Source organism: Thamnophis sirtalis, unplaced genomic scaffold, assembly GCF_051295495.1.
Source record: "Thamnophis sirtalis isolate CommonGarterSnake01/CBP01778 unplaced genomic scaffold, rThaSir2_p1.2 scaffold_7, whole genome shotgun sequence".
Taxonomy (NCBI): Eukaryota; Metazoa; Chordata; class Lepidosauria; order Squamata; family Natricidae; genus Thamnophis; species Thamnophis sirtalis.
In genome coordinates this window covers 40,415,431-40,437,540 of record NW_028261387.1, presented here as the reverse complement: position 1 = coordinate 40,437,540, position 22,110 = coordinate 40,415,431, and the positions used below count along the sequence as shown (strand labels likewise).

Here is a 22,110-nt window from a genome sequence, read left to right as displayed (position 1 = left end):
TTAAATTTGTTATTAGTTTTATATTCTAGGAACCAAAGAGAGCCCTTTCTCCTCCTATTTTTCTTTTGTTGACTATATGTCTACCACTTTTGTTGCTTCAACTATTACTCTTACTATTTGGTAGTCCTACTTTCTTACTCAGTTTCCACTAATTTATTCAGTTTTTCATTTATCATTAAGCTATTTATGTGAATGATTACAGAATCCAGACGGGGCTTATCCTTGATCACATTTGCTAGGGTGGGGGAGAAATTAATTTGGTTCATCTTTGATTTTTGCAGTTTGAAACCAATTTGTCATATTTATCCGTTGAAATTCAGTTTTCCCAATTTTGCAATGTACTCTTCCAATACAATGTAAAAATATGTTTTACAAGCATTCATTGTATTAAAATTGTATGTCAAATCTGTATATATTAGATAAAATCACTATCTAATGCATATATTTGGAGAAATGTGGTAGAATATATATGAACTTTAAAAAAACAAGTTTGCAAAACCAGATAAGACATACTTGCAAAATGAAAAAATATAATAAAATTGAATTTGGCCTGGTATGAAAATGAAAAGTTGAATGAAATCAAAATTGACAGATTTCTCAAGCTAGCAGATATATGAATCTAGGCAAGGCTCAACCATTATAATTCACCCAGCTCTGTGTTTATGACTGATAGGATTCAGCATTAGGTATCATAAACTAAGATGTGAAATTCTTCTTGATCAGTCTCTCCCAAGTATTTTAGTATAACTCTAAATACCTGCTCTCTTGGAATGATAGCCACAGATATCTGGTTTTGGTTTTATAATAAATTTTATCTTTTGCCTCAGGGCAACACATCTCCAATGCAATATCAAACTATCTTCCTAATTGCATTATATATGCATTATTGTAATTATTAATGGCCTAAATGAGTTCAGGTAGAAGCAAAAAAAAAAGATCACATTGGTGCTAATCCAAAAACGATTCTGATAAGCATCCTTATGAGTTTTTAAAGCTGTTTCCTTACTGATTTATAGTGTCTGCTAAGCCATAATTGAAGTGATGCTTGTCTTCATTACTGTTGTACACTACCAGCAAAATGTTGGTTGAATGATGCTATAAATAACCGGTGAGAACATCAGGGGTGTCAAACTCGCAACCACACATTGTCATCATGTGATGTATCGGAACTTTTTCCCCCTTCACTAAAACGGGGGTGAGGCTGGCCAGCATGTCACGCATCCGGCCCATGGACTGTGAGTTTGTCACCCCTGTCTAGATGGCGCACTTGGTCTTCTCCAATCTAATTTCTCCAGTTGCATTCAACTTCCAAAATCGTCAACCAGTAGCTATGTCAACACATCTGGAGGCCAGCAGATTGAAGAGGATGGATTAGGCCTTCACCATCATGGTGTTTTTCAGTGTGAGCCCTGAGGTTAATGCATTCAGAAAACGAAAAGCCAAGGAGAGGGACGGGTTATTGACATTGTGCCTTTTTGTGGTCCTGGAGAGGTGGAGAGAGGGCTGGACAGACTGTAAAAACAAATCAAACAGTGAACAAAAACAACTCCCGAGCTTGCCAAAGAGCAGACTCAATATTGTCTTTTCTCTGACTCCTTTTTTTATAAGCCTCTAGCATTGGCAGCAACATAAAAATGTGGTTGTGAGGAAGAGAGTGTTTTGATTGCGACTGCTATTGTGACCCAAACAGTCAAAGAAGTACCAACGTGAGAAAATTAAAGGACAAGAGAGGAAGCACACAAGGAACAGCTGGGGGTGAAACTATCTCAGACTTTCTTGGATGCTGGGACAGTTGACATTGGCAAGCTTTGAAGAATTCTTTAAGCTGTTCTCTCTCACAAGTTTAGAAAGGTTAGCACTGTCTCCTAAGGGGGTGCACTCGAGATGAATTAGATTGTAACACCCATCATTCCCGGTTGGCTTGTTTGTTTCAACCTTAAAATGGACTGTGAGTCCCCCCCCCCCTCTACAAAGGAACTGTTGGAAAATAAATGCAGATGAAAAATTTGCCTTCCATACCTATTCTTCAGTGGAAGAAAAATGCTGCATTCCAAATAGACTCTTGACAAAAGTTTGTATTCATTTTCTCCCATTCATTTTTCTAGATTCCCCCCCCCCAACAGCAGCCTCTCATACTATTGCTTTCTGTGCTGTACTTCAAGATAAACATTATAAGGCTGTCTCATAAATAAACCAATAAACCATGTAACATGGAAGCAACTACAATATAGAAAAACTAGGATGATAAAACAGTAAATGAACAACTAATTAATTTAATTGTTAAATATATCTTTATCTGATACCCCAAAAAGAAAATACAAGTAGAGTGCCATACTTGAGAAGACTGTGTCTCTTCTCAGTTAGTCATCCAGCACATCCAAACAACGATCAGAGAATAAAGGTCAACATATACAGTGGTGTAAAAGTACAGTGGTGAAATTCAAACATTTTCCCTACTGGTTCTGTGGGTGTGGCTTGGTGGTCATAGGACCGGGCAGGTGTGGGTTGCTTGTCATATGACTGGATGGGTGGTGGCTGCACAATTGACTCACACACAATGTAAAAGGAGCTGGACTTCACACAAAATGGCTCCTGCAAGAAGCAGGAACCTCACAGAGTCACAGAGAGCTCAAAAACAAACTCTCACACTTTACACAAAATTAACACAAAAGCTACACAACTGATTCACACACAATGCAAAAGCAGCTGGACTTCACACAAAATGGCTTCTGCAACAAGCAGGAACCTCACAGACAACCAGGCACAGCTTATTGTCCCACAGCTGATTGGTAGTAAAAAATATACATTTTACTACCGGTTTGGGCGAATAGGTAGTTAAAAATGCTTTAAAAAAAGTTTTAAAAAGTTCCAACAATTGTGCGGAATATCTGATTGTCGAAACTTTTTTTACTTTTTAAAGCATTTTTTTACTACTGGTTCAGCTAAAGGTAGCATTTTTTACTACTGGTTGGGTGAACCGACCCAAACCGGTAGCATTTTTCCCCTGCTCTGGTACCATAATCTCAAAATAAGAACCAGCTTCCAATTCTCTCAGATAGCCCACTATGAAAGAAATGACGGCACATATTAATATTCTTACCTGTGTTCATTTGCTTGGCTTCAGTGCCAGTGGATCTTTCCTGGTGTATTTGGTCTCTGACAACTGTGTCAGTTCCTGCCTACTAGCTTTCATTCATGGGATTATTCATAGTCTTACAGATACCGTGTGCACTATCCAGTCAGAATGATGACAAATTTCAGCGAGATAAGATAACTCCTTTGAAGCAGAAGAAAGGAAACCTTCAGCAGAGCCTGAGCACAACTTTAATGCTCTGAGAGAATCCACTCATTGTGTGTGTCTCTCTGATGGAGCCCAAATATTATCTTAAACTATGGTTTGTTCATAAACAATGGGTAAATATCAAAACAAACACCAAATATTGAGTATTTAGTACATTAAACCATGAATCGCGGTTTGAAAACCACATTGGTTTGATTCACCCATGTGCAAAACCCAAATCAGAGCATGATGGCTTGATATGTACGTGTGTGCACGCCATGCTGAGCACACCTCACCAGCAGCAGCAGCAACCTTCCCATTAATTTTTACTAGTGTAAATGCTATGATGCTGATGATTTCAAAGTTTTTTAAACAGCTATTTTTAAATTACTTAAGGTGAAAATAAATGTTTTTGTGGGTGGGGAAATTATATCACCCTTCATTCTTATATACAAAAATAAATCCTTGCAGTTTTGTTCTATATAATAACAGCAAACCTCTGTTGAATAGTAAGATTTTGCTTTGCTCAGTCTTCTGCTACACCCAGTAAGTTCTAAAGAACCCACATTTTTTTTCTGATTAATGGGCTCCAGATGGGTCTTCTCTTTTGACTCAGAACTGCAGTTGAGTTACCTTAAAGTAGACAAGACCTGCAGGATAGGAAAAATTCAAATAGTAGAGAAAGTCTTCAATTATTAATTACAGGTAATCCTTGCTTAATGACCATTTGTTCAGTGACTTCAAAGTCCCAAAGGCACTGAACAAATGACATATACAAATGTTCCTCAAAGCTGCAGCTGTTGTAGCACCCCTGTGGTCATTTGATGAAAATTCAGGCATTTGGCAGCCCACCTGCATTTACAACAATAGGGTGCCCTTCAACTTGCCTATATTCCTTCACCTTTGCTCTTTTTGCTGCCCTGTTCTCTGCCACCTCTGATATCCTGCACTCTGCCCTAAACTCCAGCTGACCTTTATGCTCCTCTTCCTTCTGCTGCTGAGAGGTGTGTCCCACATGGCCCTTTGTGAGGCAGCTACTGGCCACACGCTTTTCCAAGATGGGCATGAGGCCTTCCCAAGCGTATCTTGTCATCAGCAGGAGGAAGACAATGAGGGTCTGCTAGAGATGGGGGAGGCAGAGGTGCAGGACAGTGGAGGTGCAGGGCAGCAGGTGTGGCCATGTATAGGGCAGCCAAAAGAGCAGAAATGGAAGGAGAGAGGGGAGGTATGAAGCTGAGGGGAACATAGTAGAACAGGAGATGCGTAAGGTCCTTGCCTAACGAAGGCATGGTCCTGGCCTAATGACCATAACCAGGACTACTAGAACTGCTATCGCTAAGCAGCATGGTAATATTTTGCCTAACAACTGCTTTGCTTCAGGTCCCAGCTAGGATCACTAAGCAAAGACTACTTGTAATGCTATATAAGTCTAGATTAGCCCTTAATTTGAGTTGGACCTGGTTACCTTAGTACTGGGGAGGCAGAATATTAGGAAACTCCAGGGCTAAGGGCTAAGCCAGTGTGTCTCAACCTTAGCAACTTTTAAGATTTATCTTCAACCGTATAATGGGAGCTGAAGTCCACACTTCTTAAAACGTTGCTGAGATTGAGAATCATTGGGCTAAACTATAAGATAAATAACCACTGATTGTAGTTTGGGTTTTAGGGTAAGCATAGAAAAGGAGTGAGGAGTTACACTAGCGCCATTTATTATGTTTAGGTGGAAATCAGTAGAAGTCATACTCAACTCAAAGGAATTTTACATTTTAAAATCTAAACACAAGTAGAACGTTCATGCCATGCTTATTCAAAAGTTGATCAATATGATCAAGTCTCCTGTCAACACGCATCTTACAGGAAAGCATTCTTTTCAACAGCTATCATAGTAAAAACATATTTTCAAGGCCTTTGTTTACAGAAATGCCAGTCTTCCATATAAGCTTCCTTGGCAAATAAAGTAATAGCAACATCTGCTTTAACTGTTCCTGCATTTCTCCTTCACAGTTTTCTACACATTCCTTTACATTATGAGGGCCAGGAAGTACATCAGATTCAAAGGCAAACAAGAATTTTGAAGCATGCAAGGGTACAAATGTATCTACAACTCCGTAAAACATTTTTTCATAGCTTGATGTGGCAGCGGTGTAGAGTGACTGTATGATGTCTTTTAAGGAGTTCTAAATGATACTATATTTGCAACCCAAAGTAGTTTTTTACCTTTGAAAATGAAGTGCTGCCTAGCCTTAACTATTACTGTTTTACATTGTATAAAAGACCCAGTCTGTAGTGGTTAAGGACCAGACTAGAAACTGGGAGAGTTCTAGTCCTGCCTTAAGCATGAGCCAACTGTATAGTCTTTGGCCGGTCAATGTCTCTCAGCCCTAGGAAGCAAGCAATGGCAAATCATTTCTGAAACCTTGCCAAGAAAACAGCAATGCACTCTGAGCTTGCTTGTTTTCTTGTAGACATTTCATTACCCAAACTAGGTAATATCACCAGTGCTGGTAAGGAGTGCGGTAGTAAACCCCTAATTTCAGCCCTGAGCTACAAATATTCCCCTTTTTTGGAAACAGCAGGAACTTATCCAGGAAGTCACCAGGATTTCACAACTGACTGGAAGGCACAAAAAGGAACACTATTGGTGAAACATGGAAGGATTCCACTTTTTATAGTACTGTTCTTGCAAGAATGTGCTCATTTGATTGGGAGAAATGGCAACTGTGTCCTGAAAATGGAGACCACATTTGTGTCTAAGTCATTACATAAACATCGTATGTTTTGCATGTGTATGGCAACATCTTCACTTAAGAGCCAAGGTGGCGCAGTGGTTAAATGCAGCACTGCAGGCTACTGCTAGATCAGCAGGTCAGCGGTTCAAATCTCACCGGCTCAGGGTTGACTCAGCCTTCCATCCTTCCGAGGTGGGTAAAATGAGGACCCAGATTGTTGGGGGCAATATGCTGACTCTCTGTAAACCGCTTAGAGAGGCCTGAAAGGCCTATGAAGCGGTATATAAGTCTACTGCTATTGCTATTGCTATTGTTACTTACTTAAACAATCCAGACATGTAGTTGTTCTTTATCTCCAAATCATCAAGACTCACGCAGGCTTCTTGAGACATGCTGTTATTTGCTGATCTCCCTCAGCATTTCAGTGGTCCTTATTTTATGACTAGTTCTTAACAACCTACTGTTGGTCTCCTGCTGATGAGACTTTCCCTCATGTCCGTCTAGCTAGAATAATATTTGAAGAGTTAATCAAAGAAGAAAAGCCCACTGGGAGAAAGGAATCCTGTGGTAGGAAGCACATCTGCTGTGATAGTTCTGCATGGAAATTCATAGTAATAATTTTAAGCTGAAAATGTAGAACTACCAAATATAATCTCATAGCCAGTGTGGTGTATTGGTTAAAGTGTTTAAGTCCACTCCCAGCTACGGAAGTTCACTGACTGATTTTGGACCTGTAATTATCTCTCAATCCAATCTTCCTCATAAGCATATGTGGTGGTGGGGGGAATCAAAGGAAAGAGTGCTATGTATGCCATATAGAGTTTCAAAAAGAAGTGGGATATAAATCAAATAAATATTGTCTGAATCACATCAGCTTAGATGGTGACATAAGGAACTCAATTTTTTTTAAAAAATTTCACCATGATTTACTGTCTCTCACAATGACAAGTAAAATTCCTTCAGTGTTATAGCCTTTTAGTGTTGTAGGAATATATAGATAAGGTCTTCACAGTTTTGTGAACTGCCTGTAAGTTATAAAAATAAGACTTTTAATAGATGTTCAAAAATATCAGTGACTATCAAGCTTCTGAACAAGACAACACCATGCAATTAGAAAAAGCAAGTGAATCAACCTGTCTTACGGGAGAAACTTAAAACTGGAAAAGTTTCCAAAGTGTCTGGATTATGGGCAGAGAAGTAATGTTGTGAATGCTTACCCATTTAAAGTAAAAGCAAGGACAATTCTAAGATAAAACAGCATTCCATAGTATGGTAACTTTGAAGTGTCTCCCTGTTTCCAGTTTGCAGTTATCAAATTCAGAAAGAACATTGTTCTTTGTTTCTGAAAGCTCAATGTAATTACTGTATTTTTCGGAGTATAAGATGCACAGGAGTATAAGACGCACCAAGATTTTGAAGAGGCAAATTAAAAAAAAAGATTTTGCACTCTGCAAACCTCCCAAAAACAGCACATTTTTTTGCAAAAACAGGCCCATTTCCCCCCCCCCAAAAGACATGAATAGCTTTAGGGGGCTTGCAGAGTGCTCCTGCGGGGGTGGGACCCCCAAAAACGAGCAAAAAACCAGCCCATTCTTTGCGAAAACGGGCCCATTTTTCATTTTAAAAAAGGGCATGGATAGCCTTTAGGAAGCTTATAGTGCTCCTTGGGGCTGGGGGAGGGGAATTAAGCAAAAAACGTGCCATTTTTTGCTCATTTCTGCCCTCCCCAGCCCCCAGGAGCTCTCTAAAAGCTTCCTAGAGGATTTTCAGCCTCTTTTTTGAAGGAAAAAGGGGTGTCTTATACTTCAAAAAATACAGTAATAAAGTCATTGGTTTTTAATGTTTTAGATTGATAGTAGCTCTTTCTACACATATGTTGTTTCAGTCAATCAATGCTAAATAGCATACAAGTCCATTAATAATACAAATATAATAAAATGTGTATTTGGATAATGCAAACTATATAATGAATATAACAATCCTATTTCCATTACCCATTACTCATCCCAGATAACATCCATTCTTCTCAGCTTTTCTGTCCCAAAGGGCTTTCCACCACAGCCAAGTTTTATCTACCTTCCTAAAAATTAAAAGTGACTGTGATACTATCACTTCACAGGATAGAATAAATTTTCACCTCCAAATTCACTCCTGCTGCATTTCATAGGAGTAGGTGAGGATTTGGTGCCTGCACATCTTAGGTGAGCATATTTTACTCAGAATATATGGTCCCATAGATAACCAGATAAGTTCTCAACTTTTTGGAAAGATAATCTTTTATAAAATGGTTTTGTTTCTTGACTGGTGAGTGACAATATTCAAACTGAAATAGTTCACCTCAATTAAAAATAAATTACACCACCATGTTTTACCAAAAGCTGGAATGTATGTTTATTGAACCTTAAGACTAGCCAAAATATAAGTACTAACTTAACTCAGATGGCTGATATTATAGTTTATATTCATGTATCAATTCAGTGTATGTGTATGACACATGTAATGACATACATTATGTATGATAATGTATTGTAAGTTCCTCTTAACTCATATTTTAATATTAAAAATCCTTACTCTTTCCCAAAAGCCTGGAGAAGCTTTTCCAAAGTCCCACAAACTTCAGAAATCACTCGTATTGGCTTAGCTCACATATTACAAGAGACAGTCAATTTTCTTTGGTTTTTGCTAATTTTGTCAACTCATCCATTGTGGTTTGTTCAGTAAGCTTTAGTGAAGCCATGGCTTATATGGGTATGAATCCAGTTATTTTCTCTATCAGACTGGTCACTCCAAAATATTCCATTGTATTCCATGCATACATTTGAGTCTTCTAACCCTGATCAGGCCCTTTTCCCAGGAATATATTTTTGCCAAATGAATGTGCCCCTTCAGAGAACTTGCCTAGGTCCTTACCAATTAGCAACCGACCTTTCCTTTATTAGCCACTAAAATAATATTTTCCAGCCTGAAAAGAGTTGCAAGCCAGTAACTCAGAGAATGAGACAGAGCCATCATAGAAAGCGCCAACAATCCAATATATGAGGAATCTATTGAGGCAGCCATAATAAATGGTCGCTGCTTGAGGTTTTTTTTCCACAGTGAGGGTTCACTGCATTGTTCAGTATTTTGGGGACATTTTTCCAGCACCTTTCCCAAAAAAACCAGGTCCTTTGTGTTTTCTTCACTTATTAACAGTGCTGTAATTAAGCAATCAAAGAGCAATAAGCCCAACATGACCAGAAGCAAGGGAAGGCATTTTAAAATATTTTTAAAGAAAAAAAAAGTAATTAGTGTTTACTTATTATGCACTTTAAAGCTTAGCAACATGATGTGATCAGAGAAGGGAAGGGAGAAAAAAGAGATGCCCCTCTGTCACCCCTCCCCCCACATTTTGCTCCTCTCTCTCTTCATTAGTGGCCACAGCTGTGCATCCAGCCAATTACTTGAAAATAATAAGTACATTTTGCAGTAAATTAAATATTAATTAGTGCTTGGTGGATTGTTGTTTCTTTCTGAACAGGGGTGGGGGAGAGCAGAAAAAAGGCAAGGGAGAATAGCTGAGCTACCTTGCATCTGCTGGTATGTTGATAACACAAAAGTAGGAAAAGTGGGCTTCTTCAATTTCAGGATAAATTAAAAATGTTTGTTTGTTTGTTTTATTTGCTCCTTGGGCAGTTGCTGTCATGGCTTCCTTGCTTCTCAAGCAGAGAATGTTCTTTTTAAACTGATAATATTCAGAATCATCAGACGCCTCGTTGCTCTCCGCTCCTTTCTCGCTGTTTTTACTGGCTGATATATCTCAGTCTCACTGCCAATTTCTTGTGACGCTGCAGAAGTGCCAAGATCCCCCTCAGCATCAGAAAGAATGGCAGCACACAAACTGGAGGGACTGTGGCAACTGGAGAACAGCAGCTCCACAAAATTGGAAGCTCCTTCCTCCTTCCTTGAGTGGACTTAAGGGCACATAAGCAAGCTAATGTACGATTGAGTCCATCTAGGAACTTAAATGCAAATTCCTCCCTCAGTTAAATGGGATTGGAAATGGAGATAAACAGTATAGTTCAGCCAAAGTTGAGCATTTTACGTTTCTGGGATTCGAGACATTGTAGGAAGAAAGCCATGTTAGTCTATGGTAGCAAAGCATGAGAGTGTGTCTGCTAATATCTTTTGAGAGTAATAGATTTCATTGAAACTGCAACGCATAAAAGCTTATAGCTTTTGATAAAATTGGTTAGTTGGAAAAAGTGTTACCCAGACATCACCTTGGTTCAATAGGAAAATTAAGCAAATTCCGAACAAGCTTTGACTACAGCTAATGGGATTTAAGATGCACCACACTTTTTTTTTAACATACTGGTCAATCTTATCTGGACTTTCATTTATGTTTCTGTCTGATAAATAACATCCATGGTAGAAACCAAGACTGGTTGTAGCAAAAATACAGTGCCAAAGAGAAATGAAGCAAGCTTTTCCCCTGCTTTTCCTCTTTTCCTCTGCCCATTTAAACACATGAAAGAAATATTTTTCGAGGTAAATGGAGAAAGGGTGGCTTTCTATTAACAAACCTTTGAGGGGATATGATACAGTGATTCAGAGGATGACTATTCCAATTTAAGTCTAGTTAGGCATTCTTCAAATATGTACCTAATTTCAAAATATCCAAGCTGAGTTAATGTTATGTCTTGTTTATGTCCAGGTGCCAGTGAAAGCACAGCTGGCCAATGTGAGCTTTCAGGTTTTCAGTGTGTATCTTTTTGTACTGGCAATCATTTATTTGTGTTTCATCTTGTGCAAGCTCTCCTTCCCCGCTGAGAAGTATGTAACGCCAGGGGCTCTTTGAAGACCTCTTCCTATAGGGAGCCACCAGCATCTTCTTTAAACATCTGCCTTTTTCAAAACACTCTTTTGCATCTAAGATTTTTTTTGTTTACTATCACAAGTAGTGTATTTGCATGTCTGCATGGCATTTCTTTTCAAAAAGATTCTATCGTGCCTATTTGTAAATAGATGCTAATAAAATTATATGCCATCATCTTTAAAATGGGTGTCTACCTAGAAATGCATTTTTCCTTATTATTGCTTTTATTGCTGCAGTATGATCAGCACATAATTACGGTAAGTGTTACTTAGAAAAACAATCTTCATTATAATAGATGCCTATGTGTGTGAAAGAGAGAAATAACCTACATTATACTACAATGACTATGGAGGAAATCCAGTGTGTCTGATATGCTGTGTGTGTTATGGAAATAGTTGAGTAATATCAGTGGTGAAGAGCAAATTTCCAGTGTTTTGTTTCAAAAAAATATTCATTGGAAGAGAATGACAGGATCAAAGAACACAAGTAGCTAAAATAAGTGATTAAGTAGTTTCTGGAAACTTAAGTGAGAGAATGATTATGTATCAGTTTTATTTCTATCTATCATAGCTCTGTCTGTGTTTTTTTCTCTAGATCTCTAGAAAGTGCTCTGAAGTGTACTGTAACACTTAAAAATGCACTTTAAGTGTTACAGTATATTTCAGAGCTTTCAAACTACTGGCATTTTTACTTCCCAGACCAGTGTGTTTCAGTCTGAGCCAGCTCAGTCTGAGAATTGAAGTCTTTCAATGTTGAAATCTTAACATTGTTTACATTGTGAAAAACTCTCCCAGTCCTTTACAAACCACTTTGAAACCAATAGTCTATTTGTCAGTATTTTCAGTTCTCTGCCAATATCAGCATGGAGTGTTTTACACAATAGTTGTTCAACTTCCACATCTCCAGCTGGCCACCATCAGTGGAGGATTAAGGCTCACTGGTGCCCTAAGCACTGACAAATCTTTTTTTTAAATCTTTTTTTTAAATTTAAAACAAATACAGCATCCTTCTTTACATGCTATAGAAAGTGTATCAGTTGGTTACAAAAAGTCTTTCGTGGATCTCTTCCACAATCCACAAACATAATTCATATTAACTTAAGTATTTTAACTCAAATATTTATACATGTCACCATCATTATATTTCCATTTCCATTTGACTATCATTGTTTAAGCGTCCATCATAAAATGTAATACATAACCACATACTGGCCTTTCAATTACTATTTTTAAAATCCTCCACTAACACTAAATCCTTATGTCCTATTCTAGCTAAACATCCATAATATTTAATAACAAAGTTTTCTAATCCTCCTTTCCAAATCACTGTTTAAACTTTACATCCAGTTTCCTTATGTTATACCCACATCTATATATACGTTGTTATTCTTATCCCTCCTTTATTTGGCTATATCCTGTATCATAACATTTCCCCCCTAATAATCAAAACTTTAATTGTACCTAACTTAGTTCTTTTGTTGTTGTTGTTGTTGTTGTTTTCCTCAACTTTGTGATGTCCCCTTTGGGCTTGGGGCCCTAAGCACGTGCTTAGTCTGCTTAATGGTTAGTATACCACTGGCCACCATAAGAGTAAAATGTATGTGATGATGTAGTATACCTGACCTATTATTAATAATAGTGGAACAAAACAGAACAACATGTTATCAAACCTACCACACACATTTTTTCCAATTCTTTTTTTCCTCTCCTGTACTTAATAACTGGCTTTTCTCTAGTGGTTTACCAAAACAAATCTGAAAAACTGCAATGAAGGAAAGCTATCAGGAAAGTAGATTGTCCAAAATATAAATGAAGCCATTGAACCCCCACCCCGTACCCCCAAATTTTCCTCTGCTTACTGCACCTGTTGTCTATTATATTAAGCAGCCTCTGTGATTTATGATGGTGACATGATAGCATGCCAATAATTTTGCAGTCAGGTAGTATTCTCTGTAGTCCTAACTGTAGTTATATGTTGTTTTGATGGCTAAATTAGTGACTGATGGGACAAGCAAAGGCTGGTAAATTCTAAGCAGCGTATACATGAAAAGACAAGCTCAGGAACACAACACAGAACTTTGGGGGGGAGGGGGGGTAGAGCCAGTGCAGCCAGAGCATTGTAATTCTGTGCAGCTGACTTGAGCGCCAAAATTGGGAAGCAGAATGAGACAAGAATCCTTCCTCCTGGCAATGTGGACCATTCACAAAGGCTGCAGAATTGCAATAGGAGATTTCAAAACTGTTGTAATGCAAGGAAAACTTTTTCCCCCTGGATTTTTAATACTTTCATAAAGTAGAACCTAAAGGAATCATTTCAGCTTCCCAAAATACATAATATCATGAAAGCAATCAGGACCAAATCCAAACCTAAAAGTATATTCTGTATGAATATGTTCCAAGTTATGGTATTGGTTTGTGGAAGGCTATTTCCAAGCTTCATTGGCTTCTAAGTGTTCATTTTCTGCTTCTTTGAGTAAAACACTTCCAATAATGTTTCATGAAATTAATAAAATATCAAAACAAGAATTATACAAAGAATGGTTATGCATGTGTTATTAGCATTCCATGCCTGTGCTTATGTATGTAGAGAGATACTCATTTTAATGTCAACAGGCTAGTTGAAGATAATGTATACCCAGAGTGGGCAATTAATTTTTCCAAGCAACTGTTGTAGAGGGCTGAATCAATAGAGCTTTGAAGGTGTGTAGGTACGCATGCATTTTTCAATATGTAAATTGAAAAAAATAGTTGCCTTTTAAATAAAAGCAATGTAGTTGTATTGCATGCATGGCATGCATTTATTTACATCTGATTTCTAATTTCCGATTGACTTCATGTGGGCAGGAATAGCCAAAGGGCTGGATGTGGTCCCAGAGCTGTAAAATGCCCAGGTCTGCCCATACACAAAGTGTGTGCACACATTTTGAATAGTCACAATACATTAACCTTTCATTTTCCACAATACAGTGTGATATTGATAAAATAAGACTTTCTGGATAATTTTGAAACATGCAAGTATTCAGTGTAAAGCAGATGAACGATCAGTAGGCTCAAATTGTGTGAATGCCAAAGCAAAAGTGAGATGGAAATTTAAATCACTAGGTGACCTTGGGCCAAGCATTGTCAATATAACCAGTGTCCATCTTTATTGCTGAAAGAATAAATTGACAGTGGACAATAATATGCACTCTCCATAATTCTCTGGAGCTTTGCTTAAACTTCCTTCCTTCCTTCCTTCCTTCCTTCCTTCCTCCCTCCCTCCCTTCCGTCTGTCTGTCCATCCATCCATCATGTTTGAGAGCTCTCTGGATGCACTGAGCAGTTGCTCAAGGTGAAATAAAGGCCTTTAGTTATGTTTGGCGAAAGGAAGCAGTGTGGCAATGTAGCCTGATCTTGTGATTAAACAAAGGGATTCAGCCAACATGTGTAAAATTAAGTGATCAAGAGTTGATTACAGAGTGCATTGATTGTGTACTGATGGATTAAACAGAGTTGTGCTCAGGATGCGATTTTCCAAGCAGGAGAGTGTGTGGGCAATTGATGTGTCGGCCAGAAGGACCTATCTTCTCTTAAGCTGTGCATTTTCTACATTCTCTGGATAAATCTACAGAGAGGCCTCTGGAATTATAATCGATTACCCATTTCTCAAAGTCACTTAGGGGCCCTGAGCTACAAGCTAAAGTGCCGGCACTGCGAAGAAGCATTGGGTATGCGCCGACATGAGCGGATGCCGACGACAGAGGGATATGTGGCATTGACCCTGCCTGCTGCAAGCTGATGAATCTATTTTCTTGTAGGAAATAGTTTTGACAGTTCAATATCTATGTTTTCAGTATGTGTGCTTTCTCCTCTTTCTTGTCACACTAAGCTCGTGGGAGGTGGGAGTGGAATGTAGTGAAGGAATGGAGAAGAGCCTATTGTGGACTTTGCCCCATTGTTGCTTCAAATTATAGAGCTCTCAGTATATCCCAAACTAGCTGACTGGCATACAAGTCAAGGGCAGCATCTGCCTATAATGATGTATTGGTGGAACAAAGTGAACTGCTTTGGTCTTTTTGAAAGATGAAAGTTGGCTTCCATATGTCCTACAAATGCAATAGCAGAACTAAAATTCAAGGCACTTCTTTCTCATATCATTGTTGTCTCCATAAACATTGCACATGAAAAACTGCTCGAATACTTAGATATTGCAAATACAAAAATACCTATCACAAAAGCCTGTAATGCATCTCTGCTAATAGAAGAATAGAAATAAGGATGGGAATCACATAATGGAGACTGACTGACTTTTCTTGAAGCATCACATTCTATTCATAATATTTGCACAAATTCAGATCTATAACTTCTTCCTTTCCTTTGTGGTTTTCATGAAATATCCCAAATTAGCTATGCATTTCCATGAACATTTGTTTGGAAACTTTTTACAACTGAGAAAATATTCGGCAGAAGGTCTGCCTCATTCTTTCTGTTTGTGCTTAAGATAAGGTGTGTAAATGCTACCTCTCACTGTTGAATGACTGATGAAAAAACAGCATTCAAAGTCCCCCCCCACCCGAGTTGAGCATTCTGCCTGTCCTATAGTTGGCAAAGACTAGTGGAATAAAATCCACAGGGACACAGGGACTCCTTTTGTACATTTATTTGAGGAATGAAAATTGGAAGCAATTTGTCTGTTATCACACACCAACTATCAGTAGAACCCCATCTACAGTACCCATATCCTCTTTCTTCTGCCAGTGTTGGTGTGGGTATGGTTTTCTTGTTGGTATTTCCTTGATTAGGTAATTGTTTTTTGCTTGATTGTTCATCAGTGTTAATCCATTCTCATCTGGGTTGCTGGATGGTGGAGAAGATGTATTATGGTTTTTTTGTTTTCTTTTAAGTTTTTTTAAAGTCTTTTTTGAGTGTGATGTCAGTGTGATTTTGTCAGGCACAAAAGATCAGTATCATACATGAAGTTCCAATTAAACTGATGTAATACTAATCATACCTATGTACAAGATTCTAGTCAACTAACATTAGCACTACCAAGGTGTTAGATAGAGGTTAAAGGAATTCAAGAAGGTTTGGACTTGGCCAGTGTTGGTGAACCTTTTCGGCACCAAGTGCCAAAATGTGAGCACACACACACATACGGGAAGGAGGGAGCCCTGGAAAACTGGAAGAACAGCTCCCTGGAATGCACACTCGGGAGTGCTGGAAACTGGAAGAGCCCCTACAAGGACGATCTTCCCAGATCTAGAATTATATTTATCCAATCAGAGAGAGAGCAGGAAAGTGTTGGGGGTGGGTGGGGAGGAAGCTATTGCTTATTTTCCATCTAGAAGCATTTGACATTACTTGGAATTTTTAAACTACCTTGTGCAGTATGTGTCAGGATGGATATAAAGGGGGGCATGTATCTAAAGGTTGTAAACTGTCGTCTACCATAACACAATCAGCTTTTTCCTGGAAGATAGATATGACAAGACTCAAACCAGTTCCAACCATTTAAAAGTTAAGATTAGTATACTCAGTCTTCCTCAAAGCTCCCATTTCGTATAGATAATGAAGTAACACATATCAATTATCTGGGAGCAGAAATATGAAGAAACAATACAGGATGTTTGTCCCACAGTTTAGGTTTGCTATTTGTTCATTCCTATTCTACTGAGATTCTGGGTGGATACCAATTTCCTTCACACTTGATAGGCCAGGCAAACTTAGAAACAAATGAAAGATGCAAATGGTGTCTACCGTTTTTTCTTTCGCATCTATGCTACAATGTCTTCTTCCTTTCCTTCTTCTCATCGAGAATTCATTGTCTTGTCAGCCTCTAGTTAGCTGGCGTGCGTGTGAATCATAAATTACACAGCCTGGGCCTCTACTAGGCTTTAGCACAGACAAAAAAATTGCACTCCATCACTGTGTCGCCCAGCTTTTAGCAGTATTGATCAACGTAGCCCCCCTCCCCCTTTCATTTTAACCGAGCTGGTTAAATGCAGTATCTTATTTTGTGCTGGGACAAATGAAAAGAATATTAGCAGGGGTTGAAATATATCTCTTTTTTATCTCTCTGCTACTTTTTTATTGAATCTCTCTGAGTAGGTGGCTTTCCGCAGGATGACAGCCTTCTGACAGGCCCCTCATTAGAGACTAGACAGTAATTGTGATGCATTTCCCTGCACGGCCTTTTCACTTCTTTTCCCTTCCCCCCTTCCTCCTCTCTCCCTTTCTCCTGATTTGTTAAGTGATTGGATGTACAGACTCGCTCAGTTTCTTAAATTATTGCCCAGCTCAATCCATCTTGCTCTCACTGAGGATGGGCAGCTGTGGGCTCAGAATTGGGAGCAAGGGACTCAGTTTCCAGTTTTCTTGAGATGGAATATAGGGTTGGTGGAGGCCATGGAGTTGATCCCCCCGAAGCAAAGCTCATCTCTCTCCAGTTGAATTCATTAGATGCCAGGAATGCATGTATCATAATCCAGAGATTTGTTTTTTTTCATTATTTGTCTTAAATATATGTAAGGCAGTGGTGGGTTTCACATTTTGTTACCACTGGGTTGCCCTGCATGCATCCACTCGCATGTACCCCTTCCCTGCATGTGCCGGTCTTTCACACATCCGCTTTGCTCACATGCATGACTTCCGCGTGTGTGCCTGTCCTTGAAAACAAACCTAAATAGGATGGCATAGAGCTGAGGGGGGGCAGGCCCACCCATGATTTTCGCTACCGTTTCAGGTGCACCAGTCTGAACTGGCTGAACCATCTCTGATGTAAGGGGTAACTGTAGGTTATGAAAGACAGGGGTATGCCACTGAAACGGCTTCCTGGTGTGAAATTCTCTTTCCATTTCTTAATATTTTATTTTAGCTTATGCTTTGACATGACTACATGACTACAAGTCAATAAATTAGTTCCTGAAGTTGTCAAAAAGAACATGATAGCTATGTTTCTTAAAGTGTTTAGCTCAACTGTCTAACACTGTCTAAAAATTATAGATATTTTCTCAGTGCAATCTGATATATGTGGTTCCTGAAACTAAAAAGATACTACCCAGCTTCTGATAATAGTTTATATCAGGCTAATCTTTCTGGAAATATCTGTGAATTAAGAGGGAAATCAAGAAGTATCTCAATGTGGAAGTTAAGCAGAGCCTGGCGAGGAAGTGGCGCATGGTGCGGGGGGGGGGGCATGACGAAGAAAACCTACGACCTGTTCTTCAAGCTGCTGCTGATCTGCGACTTGGGTGTTAGCAAGACCTGCGTGCTTTTCCGGTTCTCCGATGATGCTTTTAACACTACGTTCATCTCCACCATCGGGATAGATTTCAAGATCAAAACAGTTGAATTGCAAGGAAAGAAGATAAAGCTACAGATATAGGATACAGGAGGACAAGAGCGATTCCATACCATTACCACCTCCTACTATAGAGGTGCCATGGGAATCATGCTAGTGTATGATATCACCAGTGCCAAAAGCTTTGAAAACATCAGCAAATGGCTTAGAAACATAGATGAGCTTTTAGGTAATAAAATAATGCTTTTAGGAAACAAATGTGATATGGATGACAAAAGAGTGGTACCTAAAGCAAAAGGTGAACAGATTGCAAGGGAGCATGGTATTAGGTTTTTCGAAACTAGTGCAAAGGCAAATATAAACATTGAGAAAGCATTCCTCACGTTAGCAGAAGACATTCTTTGAAAGACCACTGTAAACGAGCCCAACAGTGAAAATGTAGATCTCAGCAGTGGAGGTGGTGTGTCAGGCTGGAAGACCAAGTGCTGCTGAATGTGTTTCTCTCACCAAGCACTACCCATCACCCCTCCTCTTCTTGCTGTAGAATAAACCACTTTGCCCATTTTTAACCTTAAATATTTTTCTCCTCATCTTAACATGGCTCCACCTTTCTTTTGTTCTTCTGTTAGGGAGAGCTCACTGACTATAATTTTCTTGAAACAAACTGTATTAAAATCATGTCTGACGTTATTTTTAATGTACCAGCTGAACTCAATGCCACACACTGGTTGTATTATAGCCCAGTCTTAACATTAAAATGTAGAGCGGGGAAAAAAAGTATCTCAATAGATGCCATAAATTTCACTGTCTGATTCCTATGAATTAAAACCATATCATATTGCTTTGCCTAGAAGTTAAGCAGGCTATCACAAAAAGTAGGAAAAGGAGCCTCTCTAAGACTTGGTAATAGAAGCACCAGGGATTTTTATGGCCTGCAGGCATTTTTTCTATAAACATTTAGATATACTTTGTGATACAGCATGCCAACATCTAAATATTAAATGATAATTATAAAAGATTTTTTGTGACCTTTCACCTTGTGTTCGAATATTTCATTTAAATCGCATATATGTAGGATGAAAATGGTAAAACAGTATGGGAATAGCTAACCCAACAAGGATTCCTGTTACTTTTTTCTTATGTATTGTTTTCCTGTTGTAGAGTTGACTAGATTATTCCAAAGTGAATCTTGAAGCAACCAGCTGGGATCTTTTACAGTACTGCATTAATCCTGTAAGGAGTTGAGGGTTGAGGAAGTACAGCTCATCAGACCTTGAAATTATTGAAATCTCTTTGGGGGCTCTTCTTTATGTTATTTAGCATTGTAAAAATCTTTCATGATATTGCATTTGTCAGTGGACCATTCATCAGGATGTATCATGAGTCTCTGAAAAAAAGAGGAAACAGGTTTTAACACCTATACTATTTTACCTTACAAAGGAGAATTTAGCTAGGTAGCTTCTGTGATACTTTTTAACTTTATGTGTCTACATGTAAACTGATTAAATTATATGAGATAATAATTAACTTGTCATTGTTTTGATGAGTGATCTAGCATACCCAGCTTTTAAGTCAGTGAAAATTGACCATCTCTCTTTCGCTTCCTGAGCTCTTTGGGATGAAGCATTTTTCTTCATTGTCACGCAATTATCTTTATTGTGAGATCTAGCCATGGCATTATGCTTTTGGATGTGACATGGCAAACAGAATTATCATATGCTATAAAAGAGTTCAGAGAACATTGTTGAGGCAACCAAGCATTTTGTTACCCGTTTTTTCTTCAGTCTCTGGCCTAATCAGAACTTGGCTAGGCTTACTTATGAAGTCTAGGAGCCCGAATAATCCCATCATTCTGCTATCAATATAGAAAAAAACAACAGGGGGGGGGGGTCTATCATCAGCAGGAGAAATAACCTCCATAAAAACTTGAGGAATTTGACTACAGACCCCGAGGCTTTGTCAGCATTTTGGTTCTTTTTCTGCTTCCGGTCTCCTGAGCTGCACTTCAAGCAACAGGTCTGAGTTGAGTGTAGGAAACACATTTATACGGGGTGATTCAGGGTAAATTATTTGATTGGGTTTAGTAGGTCTGACAGGCACTTATGAAATGTGAACCTGGGAGTTAAATTGATTTGCTTTACTGCTTGACTGGAATGCAGCCACAGTTTCTTAAAATTAAGGGTATATTACAAAACATTGGTGATCAGATCGCTTTGATGCAAAGCACCTACAAATTGTTTTTTTTTTTAAATCATGAAGCATAGTGCCCTTGTCCTGAAGCCCTGCCTTTTCATCTGTATCTGAACATGACAGATTATTTCCTTAAACATGAAAATTGCAGTGTTCCTTCATAGATCTTGATGTGGCAGAAAGTGGAAAGCGCCCCGGTAAATATTTGCATCTTAAAAAGAGAGACGTGTTTTTAGTGTTTTTTAGTGTTTTTCCCCATTATTTAATAAAACAGAACAAAGAGAATAGTAATGAAACATAACCTAATAGAAAAAAGAAAATAATTTAAAAGTAATACAAGAAAACTATATATGAAAGGGCTACACACACACATACCCTAGACAGACAGACAGACAGACAGACAAGAAGTTTTACAACATCCTTACTCACAATCATAATGTTAATTAATAATGTAGTTACTTCTTTGGTTTAATTCCCAAAGAAAAATCCACATGATTAACAAACTTTAATGAATATATCACACTAAATGAACAACACATTGCATTAAATCCACATTATAACATTGTTATGCGAGAACAAGACATCATAATAAGAGAGTTTTGTACAATGTTTGCATTATAGTGTGGTGTCTAAGTTGATTATGTATGTGCATGAAATAAGAGTGCCGTTTTAGTACACATTTGTTCTAAGCCTAGTGCTACACATTGCCTTTAAATAGCATACTTCTATTCAAACTCTTCATTGCTGAGAATTTACTCCACACTGGAAAACTGACTCTTCAGTGAATTCAGAAATGAGTCTCTTTTTGGGGGGGGAGGGGGGTGCTGCTCATCCCTCTTTCAATGCTGAGTTTAATTTGAAAATGGATAAGCCTCAGGTGCCCTTTACCCTTTTTTTTTGCAGTACATTTGCATGTCAAATTCTCAGAAATCATATCCCACAATAGAAATAAAAAAGTAGTTGTGACCACTCAAATTCTTTTGGCATATACTGCCACAGGGCATTGCTAGAATATCTCCTTTTATCCTTTCCCAAGGAACAATTTTATTGTGAGGGGAATTCTGGAATCTCCAGATTTTTGGTTGGCAGCCGAAGTAAAAAGGACAAAAAGACCATTGAATCAGGTTACAACCTTACAACTATCCTTATTCAACCTAAATGTGTGAACATGCCCAGAGGTAATTCCTGGGGAGGTGACAAAACTGTTGAGTTCACAGGCTAAGAGGAGAGAATACTAGGTGTGTTTTCCTGTTGTACAGATCTACCCAGGGCTGATGTGTGAAGATATTTCATTTCACAGGACTGATTTTGTGATGTCTGTGTCAATGTTTTCTCTCCCCACCCCACCCCTGGCCCTTTCTGAACAGGAAATATTTAGTTTCAAACCCTTAGACGGAAACGTTTCTTTAGAGCCCAGGGAAGTCTGCACGCACAAGAGAGGGATGTGGATGGCCCTTTTCATCTCTGCAGCATTAGCAAGCCAAGACTGCAGGGGACAGACAGCAGTGCCAAGGAGGGTAAACACTGAAGACAAACCCTGCTGAGTTACAAGGGGCCAGAGAGAAGGGAAGGGCAGGCACAGAGGCCAAGCAAACACAAACACAGCTGCCCAAAAAACAAAACTTGAAAGGGGCTGTTTGGAGGATGCAGCCTTGGCTAAGATGGAGCGGTGTGGGAGCTCACGGTGAGGTGGTAGACACAGACTTGGCACAGATCAGGCAGTGGGGCTAGTTGCCGGGCATCATATTCTCAGCTGCTTTTTCTGATTTTCACCAGAG

At 38.7% G+C, this 22,110-nt stretch overlaps 1 protein-coding gene and 1 pseudogene across 2 annotated transcripts in view; both read left to right on the top strand.

Annotated features, from left to right (window-relative positions):
* Positions 1 to 22,110, top strand: part of RNF220 (ring finger protein 220) — a 388,384-nt gene that overhangs the window by 218,090 nt on the left and 148,184 nt on the right. The gene's annotated exons all lie outside the window — the stretch shown is intronic.
* LOC106550914 (ras-related protein Rab-10 pseudogene) lies at positions 18,038 to 18,900 on the top strand (annotated as a pseudogene).